A 24,163-nucleotide genomic window follows, 5' to 3' on the forward strand; every position below is an offset into this window, starting at 1 on the left:
CAATATTGGGGTTGGAGGTTTTTTTGGGTGGGTGGGTTTTTGGTTGGTTGGTTTGTTTAATTTCTTTTAATTTAAAAAAATCTTGTAACTTCTATAAAACTACAAAAACGTCTTTCATATGTATCAATTTTTCCAAAATATTTTTATGTAGACTGTGGCATTCTCTGCACTCATCAAGGATGTCACTAGTGCCAGCAACCAGAGCTGACAAGCCATTCAAATGAGAAGTGTCTGCCACAGGTAAGTAAAAAAGCATCTCAGCAATCCAACAATAGACTAGAAACTCCAGGAGACTATTGGCTAGGAAAAGGCTTTAGGACTAATATCCAAATCCAAACAGTAATGAAAAACCTAGTGTTCCTGAGAGGAAAAAAATGCTTGAGCTCTCTATTCTTTCAGGATCAGGATGAGTATGTATATATATGTACCCTGAATGGCAACACACACAATCTACATTATAACCACATGGAATAGAAAACAATTCCCACAAATTCAGAATCGTATGGTATCATTAATGTCTGACTTCTGAAAACATGTAAGAGTTTCTTTAGAAAAAAGTTGGAAATCTTTGTGCAGATAATCCTTTGCCTTATTCTGAGGCACAAAACTGCTGTTTTGGAAAGCAGAAGCTGAATCACAGACCCAGATTCCTCTTCCTCCAAAACTTCATTGCCAGCTCTATGAAGCTTGAGGCATGGCACAGCATAAGGTAGAAAGCTGAAGGATGAAATCAAACAATGAAAAGTATTAAAAGCTATATTGAACAGTCAGTTGAACAGCTTAAAAGTTTGCATCATTGTACACACACACATACACAAGCACCAATTGATGTTCTTGTACTATTAGACAAAAGAGCTAATCTATTTTTTTTTATTTTGATCATGGCACTTTCATGGCACAACATGAGCAACACTCTAAAATCAGTGAGCACTGCACCTGTTTTGTAGCTGAAGAATTTGGCCTCATTTTTAAAGGGCTTTCCAAAGGCTTCCTCAGCTGCAGAAACTGTCCCACTTTCCTCATAGTGGAGATATCTGACAGAGCCAATATTTTCTTTGCCAAAGCCTCAATAGAGTTTGTCAGATATTTTTGCAAAGTTTCATTTCTCTAATCGTATGTTTGGTGAGAGCATGGCACTCCAGCTTAGTTCCTGAAGTCTTAAGATTTTTACAGCTGCTTATTCCAAACTGGACTATATTCTCAGAAATAGTAGGGATAACCTAACAATAGTGGGCAATCAGTTGATATGATTTGCAGAGTTTTGAGTAAAACATTGGATTCATTTGCATGCAGTGGTATTGAGTGCTCATTTTCACAAACAGGACCATGATGGTGCATTCAGGTATATTCACTCAGCTATGGATGTCTGTAACTGAGCTTTCCTCAACACTAATGAGTATTGGGTTTTAATGCTTTAACACTTATTTCATGTAACTTTGTTTGATGCTTTTATTAACATTAAAAATTGGAGTATATGAAGCCTTGTAGCCAAAATATTCTACCTTTTGACTAATAGGAAGTAGTGAAAAAGTAGCCATGGAATAAAGAACAAATACATGAGGCTTTTACCTGTTTATGTGCAATTTTGTGCATTTATTCAACAAGCAGAGTATCATCACTTTGAAGCCACCCACTTGCTCTGCTGTCTGTGTGTTTTCCAAACTGCAGTCTTTCCTGTTGATCTTTGACATATATAACCATTTGAAAATTACCTTTTTCTGTGAATTTTCTTCCCTTTATTCCACGTTTTACTGGCAGTTATCAAAATCCTGTTTACTTTCTCTCTTAGAAAAAAAAAGATTGAGAGAGGAGAAGGGATAAGAGAGGAGATGAGTGAAGGAAGAAATAAGTAAGAAGGAAAAAGAAGAAAGAAGAGGGGAAAAAAGTAGTGTCATGAATAATTATTAAGATTTGAATGTAGCTGCATTTTCATCTTTTACAGGAAAAAAAAATACAATTCTATATATGACTTGTATAGAATAGCACTCCAAGGATAGCACTCCGAGGCATGGAGTTGAATATTGATGTCACAATATTTTCCCTTAGAAAATTGAATTGAATGAATTCGCCACAATGTAATATTGCAACATTCACTTTTATTCATCCTTCATATTTTTGCTTTGCTGAAAAGAGAAAATTATTCTGTAGAGCTGAATTCAAATACAAGACAAATGTATTTATTGCACTTGCTTTATGGATGTACAGGTAAATTACTTTGAATGCCCATGTAACAGAAAGAGATTTGTTTAAATGGAAAAGCTTTTATGTTTTTTCTGTGAGACATGAAAATGTGTCACTGAACACATGATTATGTTGAAGTAAGAGGTATTTGAAGCACACTAACATGCCACATCTCCTGAACAGGCAGGGCTCTTTTATGCATTTGCAAACATTCAATATTTCAGAGATGTGTCAAGTCCTAGTTCACATTTTTTAAAAAATACTCCCCAAGAAGCAACATTCTTAAAAGAAGTTTTAACAAGTGAATTCTAACACAACTCTATTATTTCCAGGACTCAAAATCCTAGCTGTGTGTGCTAGTTTACTTTAAACTCACTAGAACATCACAGTGATTATTCTAGACATATTCTCTGGGTTTTTGAAACCATAACCAAATAAACATCAACATTTGCACAAACACTTAGACACGTAAATGTACTTCAAAATCCAGCTCTGAGACTTTTGCCAGTGGCTCATGTCAGCTGGTTCAGCCCCATGCCAGCAGAAGTGTTAACTAGCTCCTCTGGGTGTGTGTATCAGCTGCTTTCAGGTCAGAGTGGTGCCATTCCCAGGAGACAGCCAGAGCACTGCAGGTTGTGTGCCAGCCTTCTTTCCCAGGCAGAAATCAATGCCAGTGATAATACTTTCCATTAATGAAGTTGATGCCCAGAGACTTCATTCAAAATCAAATCGTTAGAAATTACATTGATTTCCTTCTGAAAGAGAATAAACCTGAGGAAGAGCTTCCAAATCCTACACTGTAACACTCTTTTCTACCATATTCAAGAGGTTAATAGAAATAAGATTTGCTATTATAGTGTTTGTATCAGAAGGTGATAGGCCTGGGAATAACTCTTGTCTGATGAAAGGGAGAAACAGAGGGTTTTTTTGTTTTCAGCATTCTGGGAAAATGACCTCCACACTGTAGATTTGAACAGATTAAGAGCTAGCAGTGCAGCGAAACCAAATATAGATATTGAAAGTCATTTCTGGTTTTAAAGCTACCCCAGTTAAAAATTGAGTTTTGTGGTCAGACCTTTTTTTGAGAGGCACGTTCTTGACACATTTTTGAGGACTGCATTGAGTAATAATGTAGAAAGGGAAAAAATTAGCAAGAACAAGCAGCAATGTTCCTAATGAAGTAAGTAAGGGAAGTGGCAGCTCTCTTTGCATTGAAGAGAATGTGAATTGTTCAATAGTTTTTCCTTCAAGAAACAAATATGGAGTGAAATAGGAATGACCACTATAAAAATAGTTTAGCTTCACTTCTAAACACTTTTAATCTGTGAACGTCATGAAAAGATATCTTGCTAGCTCAAGTTAGTCAGGAGGAATGTGAGATAGTTACTGGATTATGTAGAGGTGTAGTCTGTTAACCCTGGCTGGATTCCAAGCACCCACCAAAGTCACTCCATCTCTCCCCTCTGTAACCTTATGGGGCAGAGAAAATATAACGAAAAGTTCATGGGTTGAGATAAGGACTGGGAGAGATCACTCAGATACCATCACAGGCAAAACAGACTTGAATTAGTGATATTAATTGAATCTATTAATGACAAGATCAGAGCAGGATAATGAGAAATAAAATAAAACCTTAAACCAACTTCCCCTCAACCCTCTCTCATTCCCAGCTCTACCTCCTCCCCCCAGAAGTGCACAGAGACAGGGAATGGGGGTTATGGTCAGTTCATCACACCTTGTTCCTGCTCTGCTCAGGGACAGGAGCTGTTCCCCTGCTCCACCCTGAGGTCCTTCCAATGGGAGACACTTCTCCATGAGCTTCTCCAGTGTGAGTCCATCACCCAGGCAGCAGTGCCCATGAACTGCTGCAGGGTGGGTCACTCTTCCATCTTGGAGCTGGCTGGCATTGGTTCTGTGGACACTGGGGAAGCTTCTGTCAGCTTCTCACAGAATCCAGCTCTGTGCCTTCCCTGCTGCCCCAACCTGGCCATACAAACCCAGTACAAAACCAACAGCTACTCGATTTCCTTCTTTGACAAATATGCAGACAGAAACAGGGAAATATACAATGAACACAGTCTTCAAAAGAAAATGAAAGGACCTGGTTCATCACTCTGTGAGACTAGGAAGGTAATGCACAAGTTTCTGGTATTCTGTTTTGTTTTGTCTTCCCTGTAGTCTAATGACTTCCACTTCTAACCTCAGTAATAAAAAGGAGAGAACATTAGCTTGAATAACAAAAAAAAGTAGAAAAAAAAAAGCAGAAAATACTTAGGTAAGTTCAAGTTGGCCCTGTGAGCTGGGATTGCAATAGATGGCCTCCAGAACTTATTTACAGCTTAAATTACACTGCATTTCTCTAAATAGGATTTCCTGGCTCAGACTGACCCAGTGGAACTCAGTCTGACGTGCATCGAGAACTGAGTGGTGCAATCTCAAGTAGTTCACAAGTATTGCTTTTGAGAATTCTGGGGGACAGGTGAAAACAGAAACCTTGGAAGGAGGATGTGGCACATCCATTTTAAAAAAAAAAAACAGTGGAGTAGGAAGGCAGAAATGTCAGAACATTAACCTTGTTGAGTTAGCTCTAACACTCAAAACATTGCAACAAAAAACTATTTTGCAAGCCCCTAAAAAGCCAGGAACAGCAACATGAATTTCTCAAGGCCAGCTGATGCCAAATAATGCATTTTATGATAGAATGGATCCAAAACACTCAAAAGAATTAGATGTGGCATGCTGTATTTTCACTTGAAAGACTGTGAAAACATACTAATTTGACTTTTTTTTTAAAATCAATTTGAGGAATATCCTGTAGATGAGGGGTTCCCAGGCTCAGTTTCCTAAGCTACTACTGCCAGTAATAGCAAAAAGTCCCTGACTGCTCTCCTGAGTAGCATTGGGGTAAATAGGAGGCATTTTGCTGTCTGACAGTAAGGGTTTTGAAGCAGCCTGAATACTCTCCTAGAGGTTTTTTTCCTAAATGACTGCTTTAGCTGAAATTGTTAGAAGCTATATACAATTGCCTGAAAACCTAATGCCAAGAGCTATCAGTGTTCACTGTCAAACTAGAAGGATGTCCTATGGCTTCCTGCAAAAATCCATCCCATTTCTGGCATTTCTCAATATTTCCATTAATGACTCATACGAGAGATGAGAGTGCTCCTTATGAAATTTGTATACAATCTGAAGTTTAATGTGAGTTGCAAATTCTACAAGTGTAGAATTAAAATTCATCAGCTGGAGGGGCAGTCTGAAACAAACAGGATGCAATTCGGCAAGGACCGGTGAAGAGGTAGGAATGGTCAGCTGCAAAAATAAAAGGTGGAAAACCACTGGATGGAAATTAAGTTTTGGAGAAAATGTTCAGATCAGCAAATTGAAGAGTTTGCAGTGTCACACAGCTGCACTGTATCTACCTACCTCCTCCTGGCATGTAGAAGCAGGTGGGTTTTAAACAAGATGTGAAGCAATCCCCACCTTCCCTCCAGCTTTGGCACTGTCTCAGCAGTAATCCTGCCTCGCATCCAGAATACAATAATTACAGAAAGATGGGAGCATTGGCATACAAATCAGAGAGTGACAAGAATAATCAGAGCCCAAAGAAGCATGGCTTGTCAGGGCCAGGTGAAAGAAATGCAGTTGTTTAGGCTAGAGAAGACTGAGAGGAAACACCAATCTTGTGATGCGTAACAGGCTATTGCAACTACATGGAGAGCATTTTCTGGTGAGGGACACATCTTCCAGGACTCTATAACACTTTATTTCTGGTAAGCAAAGCAAGCATTCACCTAATCTAGGCCTAATTTTGGGTACTGAGCAGATCCATTCTCCTCACCCGAAATGCCTAAGCAGTGTTTCTCATTATGGGTCACATTGAACAATGATGTACAGTTGGTTACAAAATACAAGTGTAGATGCTTAGTTACAGGCAAGTAACCAAACAGGCTGGGGAAAAACAATTTTTTCCAGTGGAATGTTGTATATGGAAAATACTCTTGAGTCACAACACAACTTACAGATTGTAAACAAAAAGGACATGTAGTCTGCAAATGCAAAAGTTGGTGATGTAGTGGTGTAGTCAACTGATGGCAGAATTTGTCTTTTTAGGCCTCCAATCCATTTCAGCTTTGTACTTATTAAACTGTATCAAATGCAAACTGAAAAGGGAGGAGAAGGAGAATGAAATACATGGCAAGGATTCAACTTCCAGGTGAGATGGCTCAGAATAAGACCCATCAGCCTTTTATGGCAGAGAAGCTGCAGGGTAAATACTTTCCCTCAACACCTCTGTCTGTCCAGCTGCACAGCCCTATAACCTCCATTAACTTTAACAGGCTTTTAAACACCTTGTTCAGACAGGGACATCAGCTTGTCAGTGATTTATTTAGCTGGGGTTCTGAAATCTACCCTGAGTGCTTGCAGTCATTTTCATGGTCCAACCATACCTGTTCTTCCTGACATCTTCATCTTACCTCCTCAGTATTTTCTCCTGATCTGTTTGCTTCTCTGCCCCTTTCATGGGTGCAAGCTTTCATATGAACAGCTAGCAACAATCACCCAGTGTCCTAGGTTGCAATATTGATGTAGTTAAGTATTCTATTACCACCAGCTGTGGGCCATTAGCTGCTATCACCCACTCCGGATGACAGACAATGGGCCATCCGTTAGCTATTATCACTTGCTAACGACCCACCCCGCATGACAGGCAATGGGCCATCAGGGACCCACCGTGTGACTCATGGACTTATCTCATCCCATTGTGAGATGCTCTGCTGAGGAGGGAGGAGCCAGGTGTTCCCACTTGGATATAACCTGGCCTTGGAACTGCCTGAGCTAGCCCTGTCTACTGGGTTCCCAGAGGACCAGAGCTACTACTGGATCTTCAGCTGGAGACTAGACCTTCACAGGATCACCGCTTCAACTGGACTACTTCAGTTGGACTGCTACTACCACCCTAACAGGGTGTTAGGTTGTATCTGACTTTGTCAGTGCTTTTCCTTGTATTATTTCACTTATTTTTTTAATTTCAGTCTTGACTTGTGATCTCTCACTGGTTTGTTTTCAAACCAATACATATTTTGGTGCCCAACGTGGGGCACAACCTGGGGAAACTCAGAAATCCTAGCACCATGATGCTCAGCTTATCTATATGGGTACTGTATCTCGCTCTCTATATTTTTCCTCAAATGGGATACTATCTGCCTGTCATATTGCTCCTGTTGCGACCAGGGAACGGCATGAGAATTGCTCTATTGGTTTATTATGCCTATGGCATGGTTACCTGTGAGGCGATGAACACCATTCGTTATATATACTCGACTTTGTCTGCCTGGCCTAACCTGAGCTGCTTCGTCTGGGACCTCCTCAGCAATCGCACCCAGCCTCTGGGGTTAGGAGGAGAGAGCGGTTTCTTCCAACATTTCAGGTCAGGCACAGCCGTCCTTGACAATATTGAGTTCTCTCTGGATGCTAGGGATGGCATAATGTTTTTGTCAGTTCTGTTCTCTTTGACCAGCACCGTGTACCTCATGCTGAAGATCAGAACATTATTTTGTCTTCTTGAGGAGAAACAAAGCAAATCAGAACAGCCGAAGCCTGTAGCAGTTGCCCCCGTCCAGAAAAAGAAATCCAAGAGCAAATCAGTCCGCACAGCGACTGATGATGATGCGGCAGGACCATCTCACCCAGCAGAAGAGACAGAGCCGGAGATCATCACTCGCTCTCTATCCCTGGGGGAGCTGCGGGACCTACGGAGGGAATTCACCCGGCAGGCAAATGAGTCCATCTTAACCTGGCTGCTCCGCATCTGGGATGCCGCCGCTAATGACACCATTCTGGACGGAAGTGAGGCCAGGCAACTGGGATCCCTGTCCCAGGATGTGGTCATTGACCAGGGAATTGGGAAAACCCAGGAAACTCTCAGCCTCTGGCGGCGATTGCTGGCGAGTGTACGGGACAGATACCTCTGCAAAGAAGACCTCCAGATGCACCAAAGAAAATGGAACACAATAGAACAAGGTATCCGATGCCTGAGGGAATTGGCTGTGCTAGAGATCATTTTCTCGGACAACGAGAGATTCCCCAAGAGCCCAGATAATGTCCAGTGCACTTCACAAATGTGGCTAAGATTCGCGCGGCTCGGACCAGAGATATACTCTCGTTACCTGGCAACACTGCAGTGGAGGGAAGGCGAAGACCAGGTGGGCGTGTTAGCAAACAAACTGAGAATTTATGAGGACACTGTCACCGCCCCACTACGCACCCAGGTTTCATCAGTGGAAACAAACCTGGCCGAGCAAGTCCGGAGCTTGATTGAAGAGAATCAGAAACTAAGGAAAGAGCTCAAAGAAGGATTTTTCCATGCCACACCGAAACCAACCCGAGTCTCTGCCATCAGGAGCAGACGTCCCCCAGCCAAGGAAAGAGGACAAACTCCACGACGTGACCTCTGGTTTTTCCTGCAGGAGCATGGGGAAGACATGAGAAAGTGGGATAGGAAACCCACCTCCACCTTAGCAGCCCGGGTACGTGAATTGAAAAAAGAAACATCCACTTCAGGAGGCTCATCTAGGTACAACACTGCCCCAGTCTCTTGTGGACAGAACTCCAGACAGAATGGAAGTGATAATATGACTGATCCTCTTGAAGGGACCTCAGGAACACATTTACAGGAGAAGAACATCATGCACCAAAAACAGGATTAGAGGAGCCCTGCCTCTAGCCAGGTAGAGGAAAGGGATAACCGGATCTATTGGACTGTGTGGATCCGATGGCCTGGCACGTCTGACCCACAAAGATACACGGCTTTGGTTGACACCGGTGCTCAGTGCACCCTGATGCCATCCAGGTATGTGGGGACCGAATCCATTTCTATTTCTGGGGTGACAGGAGGATCCCAGCAGCTGACTGTACTGGAAGCTGAAGTGAGTTTAACTGGGAACGAGTGGCAGAAACACCCCATTGTGACTGGTCCAGACGCCCCATGCATCCTCGGCATAGATTATCTCAGGAGTGGATATTTCAAGGACCCGAAGGGACATCGCTGGGCTTTTGGGATAGCAGCCGTAGAGACGGAAGACATAAGACAACTGAGTACCCTGCCCGGTCTCTCAGATAACCCGTCTGCTGTAGGACTACTGAGAATTGAAGAACAGCAGGTACCAATTGCTACAGCAACAGTGCACCGCCGGCAATACCGCACTGACAGAGACTCTGTGGCCCCCATCCATAAGATGATTCGGGATCTGGAGAGCCAAGGGGTGGTTAGCAAGGCTCACTCACCCTTTAACAGCCCTATATGGCCGGTGCGTAAGTCCAGTGAAGAATGGAGACTGACGGTGGATTACCGTGGCCTGAATGAAGTCACACCACCACTGAGTGCTGCTGTACCGGACATGTTGGAACTTCAGTATGAGCTGGAATCCAAGGCAGCAAAGTGGTATGTGACCATTGATATTGCCAATGCCTTTTTCTCCATTCCTCTGGCAGCAGAGTGCAGGCCTCAGTTTGCTTTCACCTGGAGAGGTGTGCAGTACACCTGGAACCGACTGCCCCAGGGGTGGAAGCACAGTCCCACCATCTGCCATGGACTGATCCAGGCTGCACTGGAAAAGGGTGAGGCTCCAGAACATCTGCAGTATATTGATGACATCATTGTGTGGGGGGACACAGCAACGGAAGTATTTGGGAAAGGTGAGAAAATCATCAAAATTCTCCTGGAAGCCGGTTTCGCCATCAAGAAGAGCAAAGTCAAGGGACCTGCCCGAGAGATCCAGTTCCTGGGAGTAAAGTGGCAAGATGGACGGCGTCAGATTCCTTCTGAGGTCATCAATAAGATCACCGCGATGTCTCCACCAACCAACAAGAAGGAGACACAAGCCTTCCTAGGCGCCATAGGCTTTTGGAGAATGCACATCCCTGAGTACAGCCAGATCGTGAGTCCTCTCTACCTCATAACCCGCAAGAAGAACGATTTCCACTGGGGCCCTGAACAGCAGCAAGCCTTCACCCAGATCAAACAGGAGATCGCTCATGCGGTAGCCCTTGGCCCAGTCAGGACAGGACCAGAGGTAAAGAATGTGCTTTACTCTGCAGCCGAGAGCCATGGTCTGTCCTGGAGCCTTTGGCAGAAGGTGCCTGGCGAGACCCGAGGTCGACCACTGGGATTCTGGAGTCGAAGTTACAGAGGGTCTGAAGTCAACTACACTCCCACCGAGAAAGAAATCTTGGCAGCTTACGAAGGAGTCCAAGCCGCCTCAGAGGTAATTGGCACAGAAACACAACTTCTTCTTGCACCCCGACTGCCAGTGCTGGGGTGGATGTTCAAGGGAAGGGTTCCCTCTACCCACCATGCCACTGATGCCACGTGGAGCAAATGGATTGCCCTCATCACACAGCGCGCCCGTATTGGAAACCCGAATCGCCCTGGGATTCTGGAAATCATAACAAACTGGCCTGAAGGTGAGACATTTAAATTATCTTCAGAAGAAGCAGAGGAGCAAGTAGCACGTGCCGAGGAAGCACCCCCGTATAACGAGCTGCCGGAGAGCGAAAGACGCTATGCCCTCTTCACCGATGGGTCCTGCCGAATTGTAGGCGCAGATCGGAAATGGAAAGCTGCAGTATGGAGCCCCACACGACAAGCTGTACAGGCTACCGAGGGACAAGGTGGATCGAGTCAGGTCGCAGAGCTTAAAGCCATCCAACTGGCTTTGGATATTGCCGAACAAGAGAAATGGCCAAGGCTCTATCTCTACACTGACTCCTGGATGGTAGCCAACGCGCTATGGGGATGGTTAGATCGCTGGAGAAAGGCTAACTGGCAGCGCAGAGGAAAACCCATCTGGGCCGCTGAGATTTGGCAGGACATCGCCGCCCGGGCAGAAAAGCTGACTGTGAAAGTTCGACATGTGGATGCACATGTACCTAAGAGTCGGGCTAATGAAGAGCATCGTAACAACGAGCAGGTGGACCGAGCTGCCAAGGTGGAAGTGTCACAGGTGGATCTGGACTGGCAGCACAAAGGAGAGTTATTTCTAGCTCGTTGGGCCCATGATGCCTCTGGTCATCAAGGGAGAGATGCGACATACAGGTGGGCTCGTGACCGAGGGGTGGACTTGACCATGGACAACATCTCACAGGTCATCCACAGCTGTGAGACTTGCGCTGCAATCAAACAGGCCAAGCGGGTGAAGCCTCTGTGGTATGGTGGACGATGGTCAAAGTACAGGTATGGGGAAGTATGGCAAGCTGACTATATCACACTTCCCCAAACCCGCCAAGGAAAGCGCTACGTGCTGACCATGGTGGAAGCAACCACGGGATGGTTAGAGACCTACCCTGTGCCTCATGCTACTGCCCGGAACACCATCTTGGGTCTGGAAAAGCAAGTCCTGTGGAGACATGGTACCCCTGAGAGAATCGAGTCTGACAATGGAACCCATTTCAAGAATGGCCTCATAAGCACCTGGGCTAGAGAACATGGAATTGAATGGATATACCACATCCCCTATCATGCACCAGCTGCCGGGAAAGTTGAACGGTGCAACGGACTACTGAAGACAACTTTGAAGGCACTTGGTGGGGGAACCTTCAAAAATTGGGAACTGAACTTAGCAAAGGCCACCTGGATGGTTAACACAAGGGGTTCTGTCAATCGAGCAGGTCCTGCCGAGTCCGAACCTTTGCACACAGTGGATGGAGATAAAGTCCCTGTGGTACACATAAGAGGTTTTTTAGGAAAGACTGTTTGGATTAGTCCCACCTCAGGCAAAGGCAAGCCCATCCGTGGGGTTGTTTTTGCCCAAGGACCTGGTTATACTTGGTGGGTGATGCAGGCAGATGGGGAAACCCATTGTGTCCCACAAGGAGACCTTATCTTAAGTGAGAACTGTGTAGATGGTAATAGAATAAGGGGTGGATAATGTCCTAGGTTGCAATATTGATGTAGTTAAGTATTCTATTACCACCAGCTGTGGGCCATTAGCTGCTATCACCCACTCCGGATGACAGACAATGGGCCATCAGGGACCCACCGTGTGACTCATGGACTTATCTCATCCCATTGTGGGATGCTCTGCCCAGGAGGGAGAAGCCAGGTGTTCCCACTTGGATATAACCTGGCCTTGGAACTGCCTGAGCTAGCCCTGTCTACTGGGTTCCCAGAGGACCAGAGCTACTACTGGATCTTCAGCTGGAGACTAGACCTTCACAGGATCACCGCTTCAACTGGACTACTTCAGTTGGACTGCTACTACCACCCTAACAGGGTGTTAGGTTGTATCTGACTTTGTCAGTGCTTTTCCTTGTATTATTTCACTTATTTTTTAATTTCAGTCTTGACTTGTGATCTCTCACTGGTTTGTTTTCAAACCAATACACCCAGCTACTGCTTGCTCATGTTTTGTGAGATGCTGGACATCCTCAATATCCTCCAGAAAGGAGCTGAATTTCTTAAAAGAGATCTTAAATAAATTAGCACAAACAGATTTCCTTTGCTGAAGAGCAGGTGTATGTGTATATTTTAATGGTATGTTTTCTGGTGCTGGGGATGAAGGTAGTGAGGATGAAGGTGAGCCTGCCTGACAGCTGCATCTCTTTCCCTGTCTGTGGAGAGAGAACATCTTGTGACAATTGCATTGTAAAGAGAGTCGTGTCTCCATCCTGAGTTGTCTGCACTCTGCTAAGATGTCTCCTGCCTTCACATTCAATTCATTTTGTGTAATTGAGCAGTATTTGTTTGTGCTTCCTCGTGCCCAAGCACCAGACAGAATAGCTTTGCCTCCCATCTTTTGTAAAGAAAGCACTTGTGGTTTTGTAGACGTTGTAGGCTTCTGGGGGGAAGATTAAAATTTTCCAGCAAAACAAAGAAGAACCTGGTCACGGATTGAAGCATTTAAATTCCAAGTGTTGAGAGAGGGAACAAAGTGTAAGCAGAAAAGAAAGTGCTTTGCATTCAGGGTGCATTTCTCTGCAAGCACTCCTCATAACCCTGGGCTTGAATGGCAGCTGAGTAGCAGCACTGCTTGCAGCAATGTTTATTTCCAGAGGCAAAAGCTTTTGCTATAGCTCTCCTTTTAACTTTTGCAAAAAACATTGTCAGTCACTATGAAGACATTAACAGAAGCATCAGAGGATGTGTAGAATGTAAATATTTGTGTTGTGGCTGTAAAACAGACAAACCAAAAAGGCCTAAGTCCTCTGAAGTTCTTGGGAGTGACCCTGAGAGCTGTGAACCCTCAATGGGCTGCTCCCCAGAATGTCTGTGTGTAGGCAGCTTCTTTCTTTGGCAGAACAGCATTTAATCATAATGAAAGCCAATTATATTGCAGACACTGAGGGGTGTGCTATCACAAAGCTGTACACACACACAAAGTTCAGTACTTTCCCCCACTTCTTAGATCACTTCTTAAAAAAAACCCCACCTGCAGAAAGGCTCTTGTCTAGCAATCTTTCAAGAAGTCTGGCCACAGAGAGGCTTGCTGCAAGAAAACACAAACAGAAATACTCTTAGAAATACTGTAGAATGACCTAAAAGAATCTGGCATCTGTGTTGTGACCCAGCAAATCCATGCAAAAGCACCTGTCAGACTCTCTGAGGGGAAAGGATTAGCATACCTGATGAACACATGGTGGGAAGGTGGTTCTCAAAGGCTAGCTAGCAATTTTTAATGGGACCTTTTCCCCTCCACATGAAGGTTGTGCTTGATCATCTTGGAGGTCTTTTCCAACCTCAATGATTCCGTGGTTCTATGAATATGCATTCAGTAATTTGCATATTTAGCAGGAGCACGCTGGTTTGATTCAGCCTTGCAAGGTAAATGCCCCTGCCCTTCCACTACCTTGCCTGCACTACCCATGGCAGAGCCTAGAAAATGCACTTCACAGCACTGACAGGCTCCCCACCTTGCAGCCAGATGTCTAACAATCTTGGAAGTCTGGGGTTGACTGGTAGTTGCAGAAATTCACCTTCCAGAAGTTTGCCTTGCAAGTGTTTTGGGCTCAGAATCACTGGGGGAGCCTCTTCATATTGCTGTCAAATTCAGGGGATATACTTGACATATGAAGCCAGACCCATATATCTTCAAAAAAAGAATATTCCAGCACAGACAAAACCTGTCTGCATGGCAAGAGATGAGTCACATTGGGGATCCTGTGGGTTCAGACCAGTCCAGCTTCTCAGGGCTGTTACCTATCAATAGGCTACTGAGAACAGCAAGTACATACATGAGCTGTTTGTTTCACGAGGTAGTAAAATTTCCCCCCTCAGAATATTTTTCAAGAACAGGGTAGATTCACTTTTGTCAGAAATGTTATAGGAAGAGCTGAGCTTGCTGCTAGGCAGGACATAGACTACCTGACCCCTGCAAGCTCCTCTGAGCCACGCTGCTTTTTTTCCAGGTCACTGGACAGAGCAGTGTCTTGCTCAATTTTAGATTTCTGGACACTGGCTACATCCTCACCATTTGAAGCTCCTGAGATCCAGGCAGCTTTTAAGCACATTTGTTCCAAAGCAAACTTTCAGAAAGGGGTGGACAGGTTAAGTGAGCAGTTTGCAGAGGAAAAGTTGTGCAACTCTTCAGGAAATCCTGGCATTAGCAGTGGAATAAATCTGCTCCACTTGCCAGGCACCTACAAACGGGAAAAATGCAAACAACTTGAATGGAAGGGTAGAGATGATAAGGGAGAGAGGCCATAGAGTCAGCTGCCTCAAAAATGTATTAACATATGTCCTGACACCTAGAGCAGGTCTGAGGAGGCTGAAGCAGTTGGGTCTTTCAGCCCTAAATATTTACGTCTGAGAAACAGCTCAATGTAACAGATTCCATTTAAGTGATGCAAAACTGAAAAATGTACACCTCCTGAAAATGCAGCCTGCAGTGTACTGACAGAGCTGACAAATGAGGAAAATGACAAAGATGCTGCCTACAAGGCGAATAAGGCCCCTTAAGAACAGCTCCCCAATGTCACTTCAACTCTTCCTGGGGTCCCTCAGATGTAGGTTTAGAGAAGGACATTGGCTAGATAAAGCAATTTGACAACCCACTGTCTGCCACCTTTCCTGCCACCTTTTCTATCTGCCAACTCTTTCTCATATTAGCAAGAAGTGGGCAGAGGTAAGGTCTCATCCCAAGCCAGGTGGTTGTGGATTTATGTGCTAGGAGGATGCATGTGTTCATGTCTGCTGGTAAAATGCTTGCAGTTTGATCAGAAAAGAGGTCCAGTGAACTCAGCAGAGAAGTAGGAACCTCTCCAGTAAATGCCTTGAATAATTAGTTGAAATTGGACCACTCACTTTATTGTAACAATTTTCCTCATTCAATATTATAAGTAGTTGCTCCTTTACTGTTATATATAGAAAGCCACACTTCCTCCCTCAGCTAATTTTGACTAGCACACCAATTTTTCACCCTTAGGGCCCATTTCTGATTACCTGCACACTGATGATAACGTGTTTGTGTAACAACCCTGGCTCTACCAGCAATAGCTCTCTATTCATGGTATAAGCAAGATAGAAATCTGGCTCTCAAAGCTCTATTTAAACTTGACCTGGATGATTCATGCCTTTGAGATCTCGAAATGAGATTACTGCAAAGTGCTTTATAGTGGGCTGCCAAAAGGGCTAATCCATTCCCTGAAGCTAATGCACAATACAGCACCTTGATTGTTATCAGAGGTGGGCAGAGAGGGATCTGCCTACTCACTACTTGTCTGTCAGCATTTTCTGCTGTTTAGTGCCTAGAAAAGGTCTACAGTTTTGCTTTTAGCTTTTAAAGCTATTAACAGGCTGGAAATTGATGTTGCCAAGGACATCTGTAAATGTGCTTTGGGGATGCATAAATACTTTATAGTATTGAATTGTTCCCCTTTTTGTCAGCCACAGGAATCCTATCAGACTGACGAGGGTAATTTCCAGTGATGCCTCTCAAACCAAACATGAAAACAAGATGTGACTGTGCCATGCCTTTTCCCTGGACCATTCCTGCAAGATCAGAAGCCCTCCATCAGTCTTTCATGGTCAGATTGAAATTAATTTGAATTTGGAGCTTCCCTTGTGAACTATCTTCTTTTGCTACAAAAATTTAAACCATTTCTATCATAGTAAAGTTCTTCTCACATTTAATCTTTTTTTCTGATACATGAGGTTTGAAACAGAAGCTCACACAACTTTGCATTGTACCTATGGGCTTTGCAATCAGAAATCCTTTCCTAGTGTGCAGCATTCAGTCTCTCTATGCCTGTGCAATGGCATCAGGCTTGATGTAGCTGTGAAAGCACTAAGAAACACACAGAAAAAAGACAAGTGTTTGCTGCAATACAGAAGACCAGAACAGTGCTGTACTGAGGGTAGGTAGAGATTTGCAAACCTATTGTAGTGCACTGAATTTTCCCCCCAGCACATCTGAAGACTCTCTGGGAAGCTTAAATTAGTATGCATTTTATCTGCCCATATTCTTTAATGATGTCTCTTTTAATAGGGACAGCTGGATCCAAGGCAATCCCATCAATCAGCACTGACAGCTGTGGCTATGATATTTACTCCCTGACTCTCTCCCATTTGCAGTGCTCATGCCTTTGGAATTACATGCCTTGTTTTAGGCTTCCAAACTTGAAAGGTTTGACAGCAGGAGATTGGTGAGATTTGCTGTCATTAGAAGGATCAAGGAACAGTTACAGGTGACAATTCCTGGATGTATCTTCACTTCTACCTCAGTTAAATGAGGCAATAAACTAACGCCCTTTAAGAAGAGGTTCTGATCCTTACACTGACAGCATTTTGCTGGTAAAGGCTGACAATTTCAAGTGTTAATGGTTACATTGCCCTTAGTGGAAAATATTAACAGTGAACTTTAATATTCCCATGATTAAAAGTCAGCAAAAAAACCACCTACCTTTATCTCCATTTCATATATGCCTGAATTTAGGGAAGACCATGCAATGATAAAGCCAAGCATGCAAACCTACCTTTCTTCCACATCCATTGCTATTCTTCCAACTTCAGTGTTCAATTTGCCGCACTTTGTTGGCAAAGAACAAAAACTTAAATTATTTTGATCATAATCTCCACTGCTAATTAGTTTTTAATCACAGAACACCTTGTTCCTGTTATGAAAAAAAGGATATAACAGCACAAACTGGGGAAGCCAGTAAATAAGGCCACTTTATTTTCTTCTTTAGAAACCTTCATAGGTATGTTAAGTAATTAAAAGGACTCTATGTGTTTATTTGTATATGGAATAATGTTTTGGACCATGCAACAATCTTAAAAGGAACAATTTGTCATTTCTGTCCATTTGGTATTGATCAGGCCACATCTGGCAGTCTGTGTCCAACTCTGGGCTCCCAGTACATGAGGAAGCTCCACAAACTGGAGCTGAGACAGCTCCCCCTGCTCAGCCTTGCCAGGAGCAGCCCTGGTTGCTGGGATCCACTTTTTAATAAGGAGGTAAGGAGAAGGCTGAGCCAGGCTCTTACTGAGATGCAAAACAGCAGGACAGGAGGCAACTGTGACAAGGTGAAAAAAAAAAGGGAAACTCCAGCTAGATACTTGGAGAGAAAACTTAAAATGGAGGAGATAACGTGTGAAAACAAACAGTGAGACTGTGGAGCATCCAGCCTTGGAAATATTCAGAACTCAGCTGTACTAAACCATTGGCTCAATGACCTCTGAAGCAGCTTTCTGCTCTGAGCAGGGTGTTGGAATAGAGTGCACAGGTCCCTTCTGACCTAAATTATTGTGTGAATTGTGTCATTCTGTGTAACCCTTTTGCTTTAAGTGCTCTTTGAGATCCCTATTTTTGGAAAAAAAGCAAGGAGAAACATGGTTCTTCCTTGTAGAAAGCAATCACTGTTAATGGAGCCAATACCCTTTACTTAAGGAGCATGAAGGAAAACACACAAGTACATACACATGCATGCATCCACACTTTACTGAAAATGGAAACAGGGGAAAAAAACAACAGATTTTTAATAGTGAATATCAAAGTCCTGTGATTTCATCAAGTCCTGGCAAGAATGTAAAAGAACTTGATCATAACTGTAATAATTTTGCTTTGTCAAATCTTCAGATAAGCCTTAAGATTAAGGAAGAGTGATGTTCCAAAAGTAAGAGCTGACAGAAAGGGTTATAGAACTCTGAATGTATATAAGGAATTGCTGGAGGCCTGAGGTTATCTCAAAAATGTTATTTCAAAGTGTTTCAAAACTTTTTGGCTGTATCATTTTGTTAACTTGCTCTTCCCTTCCTCTCCCATCTCTTATTGTGCATTTATCTGTGGAAACTTTATCTTAGCTGTTTCACAGAGCTGTGCCAGTGTCAATGTCTGCAAGGTAGTGAATGCACAACTCTACAGGGAATGAATCACCTGCAGTAAGCTTTGACTGGAACAGCAGTGAGTTCAGGACTCCCAGAAATAGCCAAGGTCTTCCTAAGAAATGAGAGACAAAGAAAAACACAACCTAGAAAAAATGTAGGCAAAATACAGGGTTGTGAAAAGTTCCACAGCATCTCTGACTGATGTTTTTGTTTTCTACAGATGCTTCCTTTGACATTCCTCCAAAAGAGTTTTGAGAATTCACTGCGTAATAACTATTTCCGAGGCCTAGATGGCATTCAGAGGTTTTAAAATAACCATCTCTTACACACAGAGGTTTGCAGTTTCTCTGTCTTCATCCTTTATATTTTGCCCAATGGAAGTTCAAACTCTCACAGAGCACAAGGACCTGAGAGACCCTTGCATAAGCCCCTCACATGGATGAACTTTTTCTCTGTTAACTTTGACATAAGTCACCATGAAATGAGTTAAAAAATACCTGAATATATGAAAAACCTTGGCCTGAAACAAAGACAGAACCAAACTTTAGCTAGGCTAATAAAAACCACTTCTCAGTTCTTTCCTAAATTTAACTAACAAGAATTTTAAAAGCAGGTGACTGTTCAAAGACAACTTCCACATTTTTTCATGACCTCTGTTGATGAAGCACACAGCAATGGACTCAGTTGTGCTCTGCCCTTTGACAGCAGCACACAATATACAAGATTTTTCAGAGACTGTAGTGTATTCCAGCTCACTAGCAAATAGCACTGCTGTAGTTTGTGATGACCCTAAAACACTTGGAGTTTCTCCTGTCCTTTCCCAACAGCCCTTGACGGGATTTCTCCAGGTTTCTAGATGTCTTTTTGCATCCCAGGCACACTTAAATATCCTCCCTGAAGCTATTTATTGTACCAGACTCTTTCCTTTCCACCTGAAATTCCTCCACTTTCTGAAGATGGATTTTCCTATTAAAAAAGACTCTTTCCTGCCAAGAAAAGGTTAAACACTTACCATGCATCAGCTGGGTTGTGGTGGCTTTACACATGCAGGTTTTTAGTTTGTTTTAAACAGAGTACAATCTCAATAGAGCTCATTGCCAGTTTATATTACCCTTCTCTAATCATGGGTTAAGCACATGCATGCAATTACTGATAAACTCTTATCACCTGCCAGTCCTCAGGGAAAATATTGCTTCCCTGCACATTGATTTATAACTAATGATTTGGACCAAGTTATGCTCTTGCCTTGCACTGGGGAGAAAACCTGTACACTGAAATCATTGCAGCTATTTAGGTGAGCAACTGCCTGCCAGCTTGAACAAGGGATTCCTCACAGAGACTCCTAATAGGCATCATAATCTATCCTAAAAGAGCAATCTGGTAACAAATAGTGGTTTTGAAGGTCTGACTTCTATTGAAATTCAATGTGTTTCCACCTGCTTGCCAAATTTTTACAGTAACGCAAACATGCTTGGTATCCAAAGAGCATTAATTGCTTGCATGTCACTGTCCTTGCACTTTAATGTCCTAGAGATGACTTAGGAGCAATTGTCATTTTCCCTCGGTGGAGAGGCTTTAGCAATGACTTTAGTTTGTGGGTTTAAATAGCCCTCACAAAACCCCAGGCTTTGTGTGCCTTGTGTTTAATCCAACATCCTTGCAGAGCAGATATTTACATCAGTAAAGGTGAAGGTACCTTTTGTTTAATGACTACTGTAAGAGATTTAAGCTATTTTTTATCTTTTATGCCTATGGAACTATATCTTCAACACAGAGGAGTTACCTGAAGCTGTGCTGAAAAGATTTTGAACTTTTCAACCTGCTGGTTCTCCACTCCCATATCTCCATCGACAAGAACTGGAGGAGCATGAGATAAATGCAAACACATGGAATGCAACTTCAGAGTCCAGATTTTCCTCCTCCCGTGGAGGATCTACAATTATGCCTCTCTGATTAAAAGAAAGTCTGCAGCAGACAAGCACTGATCAAGTCTGAGCAGCCTAATGATTTTGCTGGCACATGAGGTTTGATAGCAATCTCCAGCAGACCACTGATGATACAGATCTCTCTTCTTGGAGGGCAGTGATAAACCCCCCTGTTCTAGCTGATTAACTTGTACATACCAGGCCAAGATCCAACTGTTTCTCAGCCACCTGTGCAAGTGAAATGAGGCTCTGCTCTCGCAGTAATTGAGCTCCTAATATTTTCAGGCTGATAAAAAGCAGACCCCCTCAACTAATGGCAATTTTTACATAATCCTTTTTGTTTTCAACCCAGCTTGGCCATCTTCCATTGCATATAAGCCATGGCTGTGTTTAATACCACAATGAACAGCTGTATCTCCTCCAGTGTGAAGATCTAATGACACATAAGCAAAATCATGTCCTTATATTCCTACAGATGAAAGTTATAGCTATATTTTAATTAGGAAAAAAGCCTGTCTTCATCTAGAGAACAACCAATAGATCTTAAATTCATAATTAAACTTTGGGCAATTTTAAATTGAGTTTATTCTGTGATAAATGTTTAAATTCATCATATGATAGAAGTGGTTGGGATTCACACCTGTGCAAGTAGCTACCAACACATGGACAAGAGTTTTCACTTTTCCAAACATCAGCAACAATTCTTGTTTACCCTTACGTGGTTGCTCGAGCAAAAAGCCATGAAAAAAGTAATCCCACACTGACTGTGAACTGACTCATTTAATCCCTGCATGGCTCAAACATACACAGAATATCTATACAGCAGTCCCCTGGCTGGTTTTGCTTCCTAAGCAAAGTACATGTTCTGGAAAAGTACTCACTTTCCATCATATGAAAAAAACCTGGAAAAATCAGAAGTATGGAGTTGAAGTGTTAGTTTCATCCATCATTTCCATATCCTTTAATAGAGCAATAAAATGAAAGCAGTTCCATGCTGATGACCCAAAGGCTATGTGGCACTAAAGGCAATTAAATGGCAATCAAGCCCTCAAGTCACAAAGCAGGTATGTGAAAGGTTTTGAGCTGCTTCTAAGGAGAAAACATTCCATAACCCTCTATTTATACCATTTGAAACATCTTATCTGAGGAATTTACACAAACAAAACCTTAGCAATTAACAAAATATTCAAACAAATAAGGTGATTTCAAAAACCAGGCAAAACCTAAATATTTATTAATTATACTGTTGAACCTCAAGGGCTGACAGCACATTTTACCTCCCTAAAGCAAATTCTGAATTAGCTAATCAATAGTCAAGCAAACTACTAATTTGCTCCATAAATAGAAATGCATCCACCCACTTTGCAGAGTGCAAGGAAAAAGTGACATTCCCAGAAAATGAGTAAGTTCAAATACTACAGCTTCTGGTGGCAAAAAGTTTGAAATTCTGCCAGCTGCATGCAGAAGATAACCTAGCATGACTTGATTTCTAGAGGTAGTAACAGGCTGATTTCTTTCCCTGCAACAGATTCATCCAAACACAGGGTTTTTTGCCAATTTTTATACTGAAGTAACTGGGGAGAAGAAAGCCAAGAACAAAAAAAAAAAGCCAAAAGCATACTCATTTTGGGGAGAAGAGAGGAAGTTTGCAAGAAATATGGTTAAAGGGAAAGGGAAAATTTTAGATACAGGTAAAATGATGACTGGGGTTAAGAACAAATAAGTATTAAAAGTTTCATTCTGGACCTGACTTTCTTGTTTAATAGATTAAACATTTACATTTGGACAAAATAAATGCAAAATGCTACCACTTAAATTTGATGTTATTTGAAAGCCTCACAGATGGAAGTAATTCCACAAAATATAAAGCAATTTGGAAACAAAAGCTGCTGGTTTACATCCCCAAGTGAGCATTCAGGCAGACTCACCCAAACGATGATGCTCAGTTTAACTGAGCTATCTGATTGAGAGAGATGCCCTTTCCACCTGAGAAAACTCAGCTCCACAAAGTATTTTAATCAGTTTTTAAAAGAGCAGAAACCACAAAGCGAGATGTCCTTTGCCAGAAAGGACAAAGAGTTCCCCTCTTCTGGGCAGGTAACCCAGGAAGAGGTGCTAGGGGAGGGAATTCACTTTGGGATGCTACCACAAAGTGGAGATCTTTGAAATGCCTTCAGGATGGGTCACCCACAGCAGAAGGAAACCACTGTTTGCTGCCTATGGGTGAGTGTGCACACAAAGGGAAGCTTTTTGCAGCAGCTGGTGAATGCAGCACCTCCTGGATGCCTGTGTGAGACCTCTCTAAGTTCTTTGCAAAGTAAAGCACTGAGGTTTCTGTTGGCTCCTCTGCACTTTGGACTTGCCTGGCAATTTTCCAGCTCACTTCCCACCCAGATTGGAAGTCTGCCTGGAGTGTAGGATGCAAGCAAGCATCATTTGGTTCTTACTGTTTGGCTTTGTTGTTGACAGTTGGTTTTAAACTTTGCTGTACATCTGGCATGGTTTTGCAGGCTTATGCTGCTACTCACACTTTCTCAGTATCCCACATATTAAAGGTGGGAAGGGAAAGAAAGTATTCTCCTAGACTGTCCATCTTTGAGAGTTTTTTGTTCCTCTCAAGATGGACATCTTGAGCTGTCCTCCAGCTGTCCTACAGCCTGTCCTCCAGTTGATCCCTGCAGACACCTGCCAAGAGCAAGGGGGGCTTATCTGCTAGCAAGACGTGGGGAAAAAAAGGCAAATAGTTACTAACATAAATCTGAACTGAGAGCAGAAACTGTTTTGGTTTGGTTTTTTCTCATCAACTGAACAAGACCCATGTCTGCATTGACTGGATCTTCAAGGAAACATCATTTACCTATGACTTGGTACCTGAGAGAGGTAGAAAAGACATGAAGAGCCCACCAAACCCTCTTGCAGCCCTCCAAGCTGTCTCCCTTCTAGGAGAGAAGGAGCTGATGCTGCTCCTGGCAAGCTCAGTCTTTTCTTGGGCATTTTGCCTCAGCCATGCTCAAAAAGTTTTCTGCCAGCGCCAGAGGCTTGGGGGAAGTTCCAACAAAAATTTGCCCCCCCGGGACATCCAAACTACACCTCTGTTGTCCTTCTGACCTCCTGAATCAAGGAGAGGTTGTTATCCTGCTGATCTTGTCTAACAGACCCTCAAGTGCACCCAAAAGCCACATCCTGGCTGGATGACCCTACATCCATCTCCCCACGGCTGCATGACTTTCTGCTGCAGACAGAGATGGTTTTCCTCTACTCCCTTTTTCTGACATTTTATCAACAACTTTCCCAGTCTTCAGTGGCTTATAGCATCTCTTCTGGGGAAAAATTGCTTTGTTCAGCTGAAGCAATATTTCTGTAAACTATTTCTAAATCTGTCTTTGGGTTTAAATGGCTGTAAATAGCCAGTGCCACAATCACAGCTGAGCCACATCTCAGGCTGCAAACAAGGGCTTTCCTCTAAACAGCAGCCTGCAGGCGTTGCTTTCAGTTTTCTAAGTGGCTTTATTTGTGGTAGACATGTAACCAACCCACAGCCCCCAAATACTCTTGTTTTGTTGGTATGCTAAACCATGCCTGGTTTGCAGGATACCTCAAATATCACTGCAATATGGAAAGATGAGTCAGTAAAATTCATTAACACAAATTAAGTAGCACAAGTAAATGCTTTTTTTCATTGAAGTGGATAACAAAGAGAAGTCTGTCTAAACTGCTTTAGGAAAGGCACAATGCGTTC

At 43.0% G+C, this 24,163-nt stretch overlaps 2 long non-coding RNA genes across 3 annotated transcripts in view; one reads left to right on the forward strand and one right to left on the reverse strand.

The window, feature by feature from the left end:
- Positions 1-24,163, forward strand: part of LOC146438766 (uncharacterized) — a 32,001-nt gene that overhangs the window by 946 nt on the left and 6,892 nt on the right. The window contains exon 2 of one of the 2 annotated variants that reach the window (XR_014851921.1): positions 152-240. The exons of the other annotated variant lie outside the window; for it this stretch is intronic. This is a non-coding gene — a long non-coding RNA (uncharacterized LOC146438766). The remainder of the gene's footprint in view (positions 1-151; positions 241-24,163) is intronic. 2 annotated transcript variants of the gene reach the window in all.
- LOC146438767 (uncharacterized) lies at positions 13,206-14,900 on the reverse strand. Its single transcript, XR_014851923.1, has 2 exons — positions 13,801-14,900; positions 13,206-13,664 (listed from the first exon to the last, which is right to left on the reverse strand). It is a non-coding gene; the product is annotated as an uncharacterized LOC146438767 (long non-coding RNA).

This window comes from Lichenostomus cassidix, chromosome 4 (assembly GCF_008360975.1).
Source record: "Lichenostomus cassidix isolate B80296 chromosome 4, HeHo_3.0, whole genome shotgun sequence".
Taxonomy (NCBI): domain Eukaryota; kingdom Metazoa; phylum Chordata; class Aves; order Passeriformes; family Meliphagidae; genus Lichenostomus; species Lichenostomus cassidix.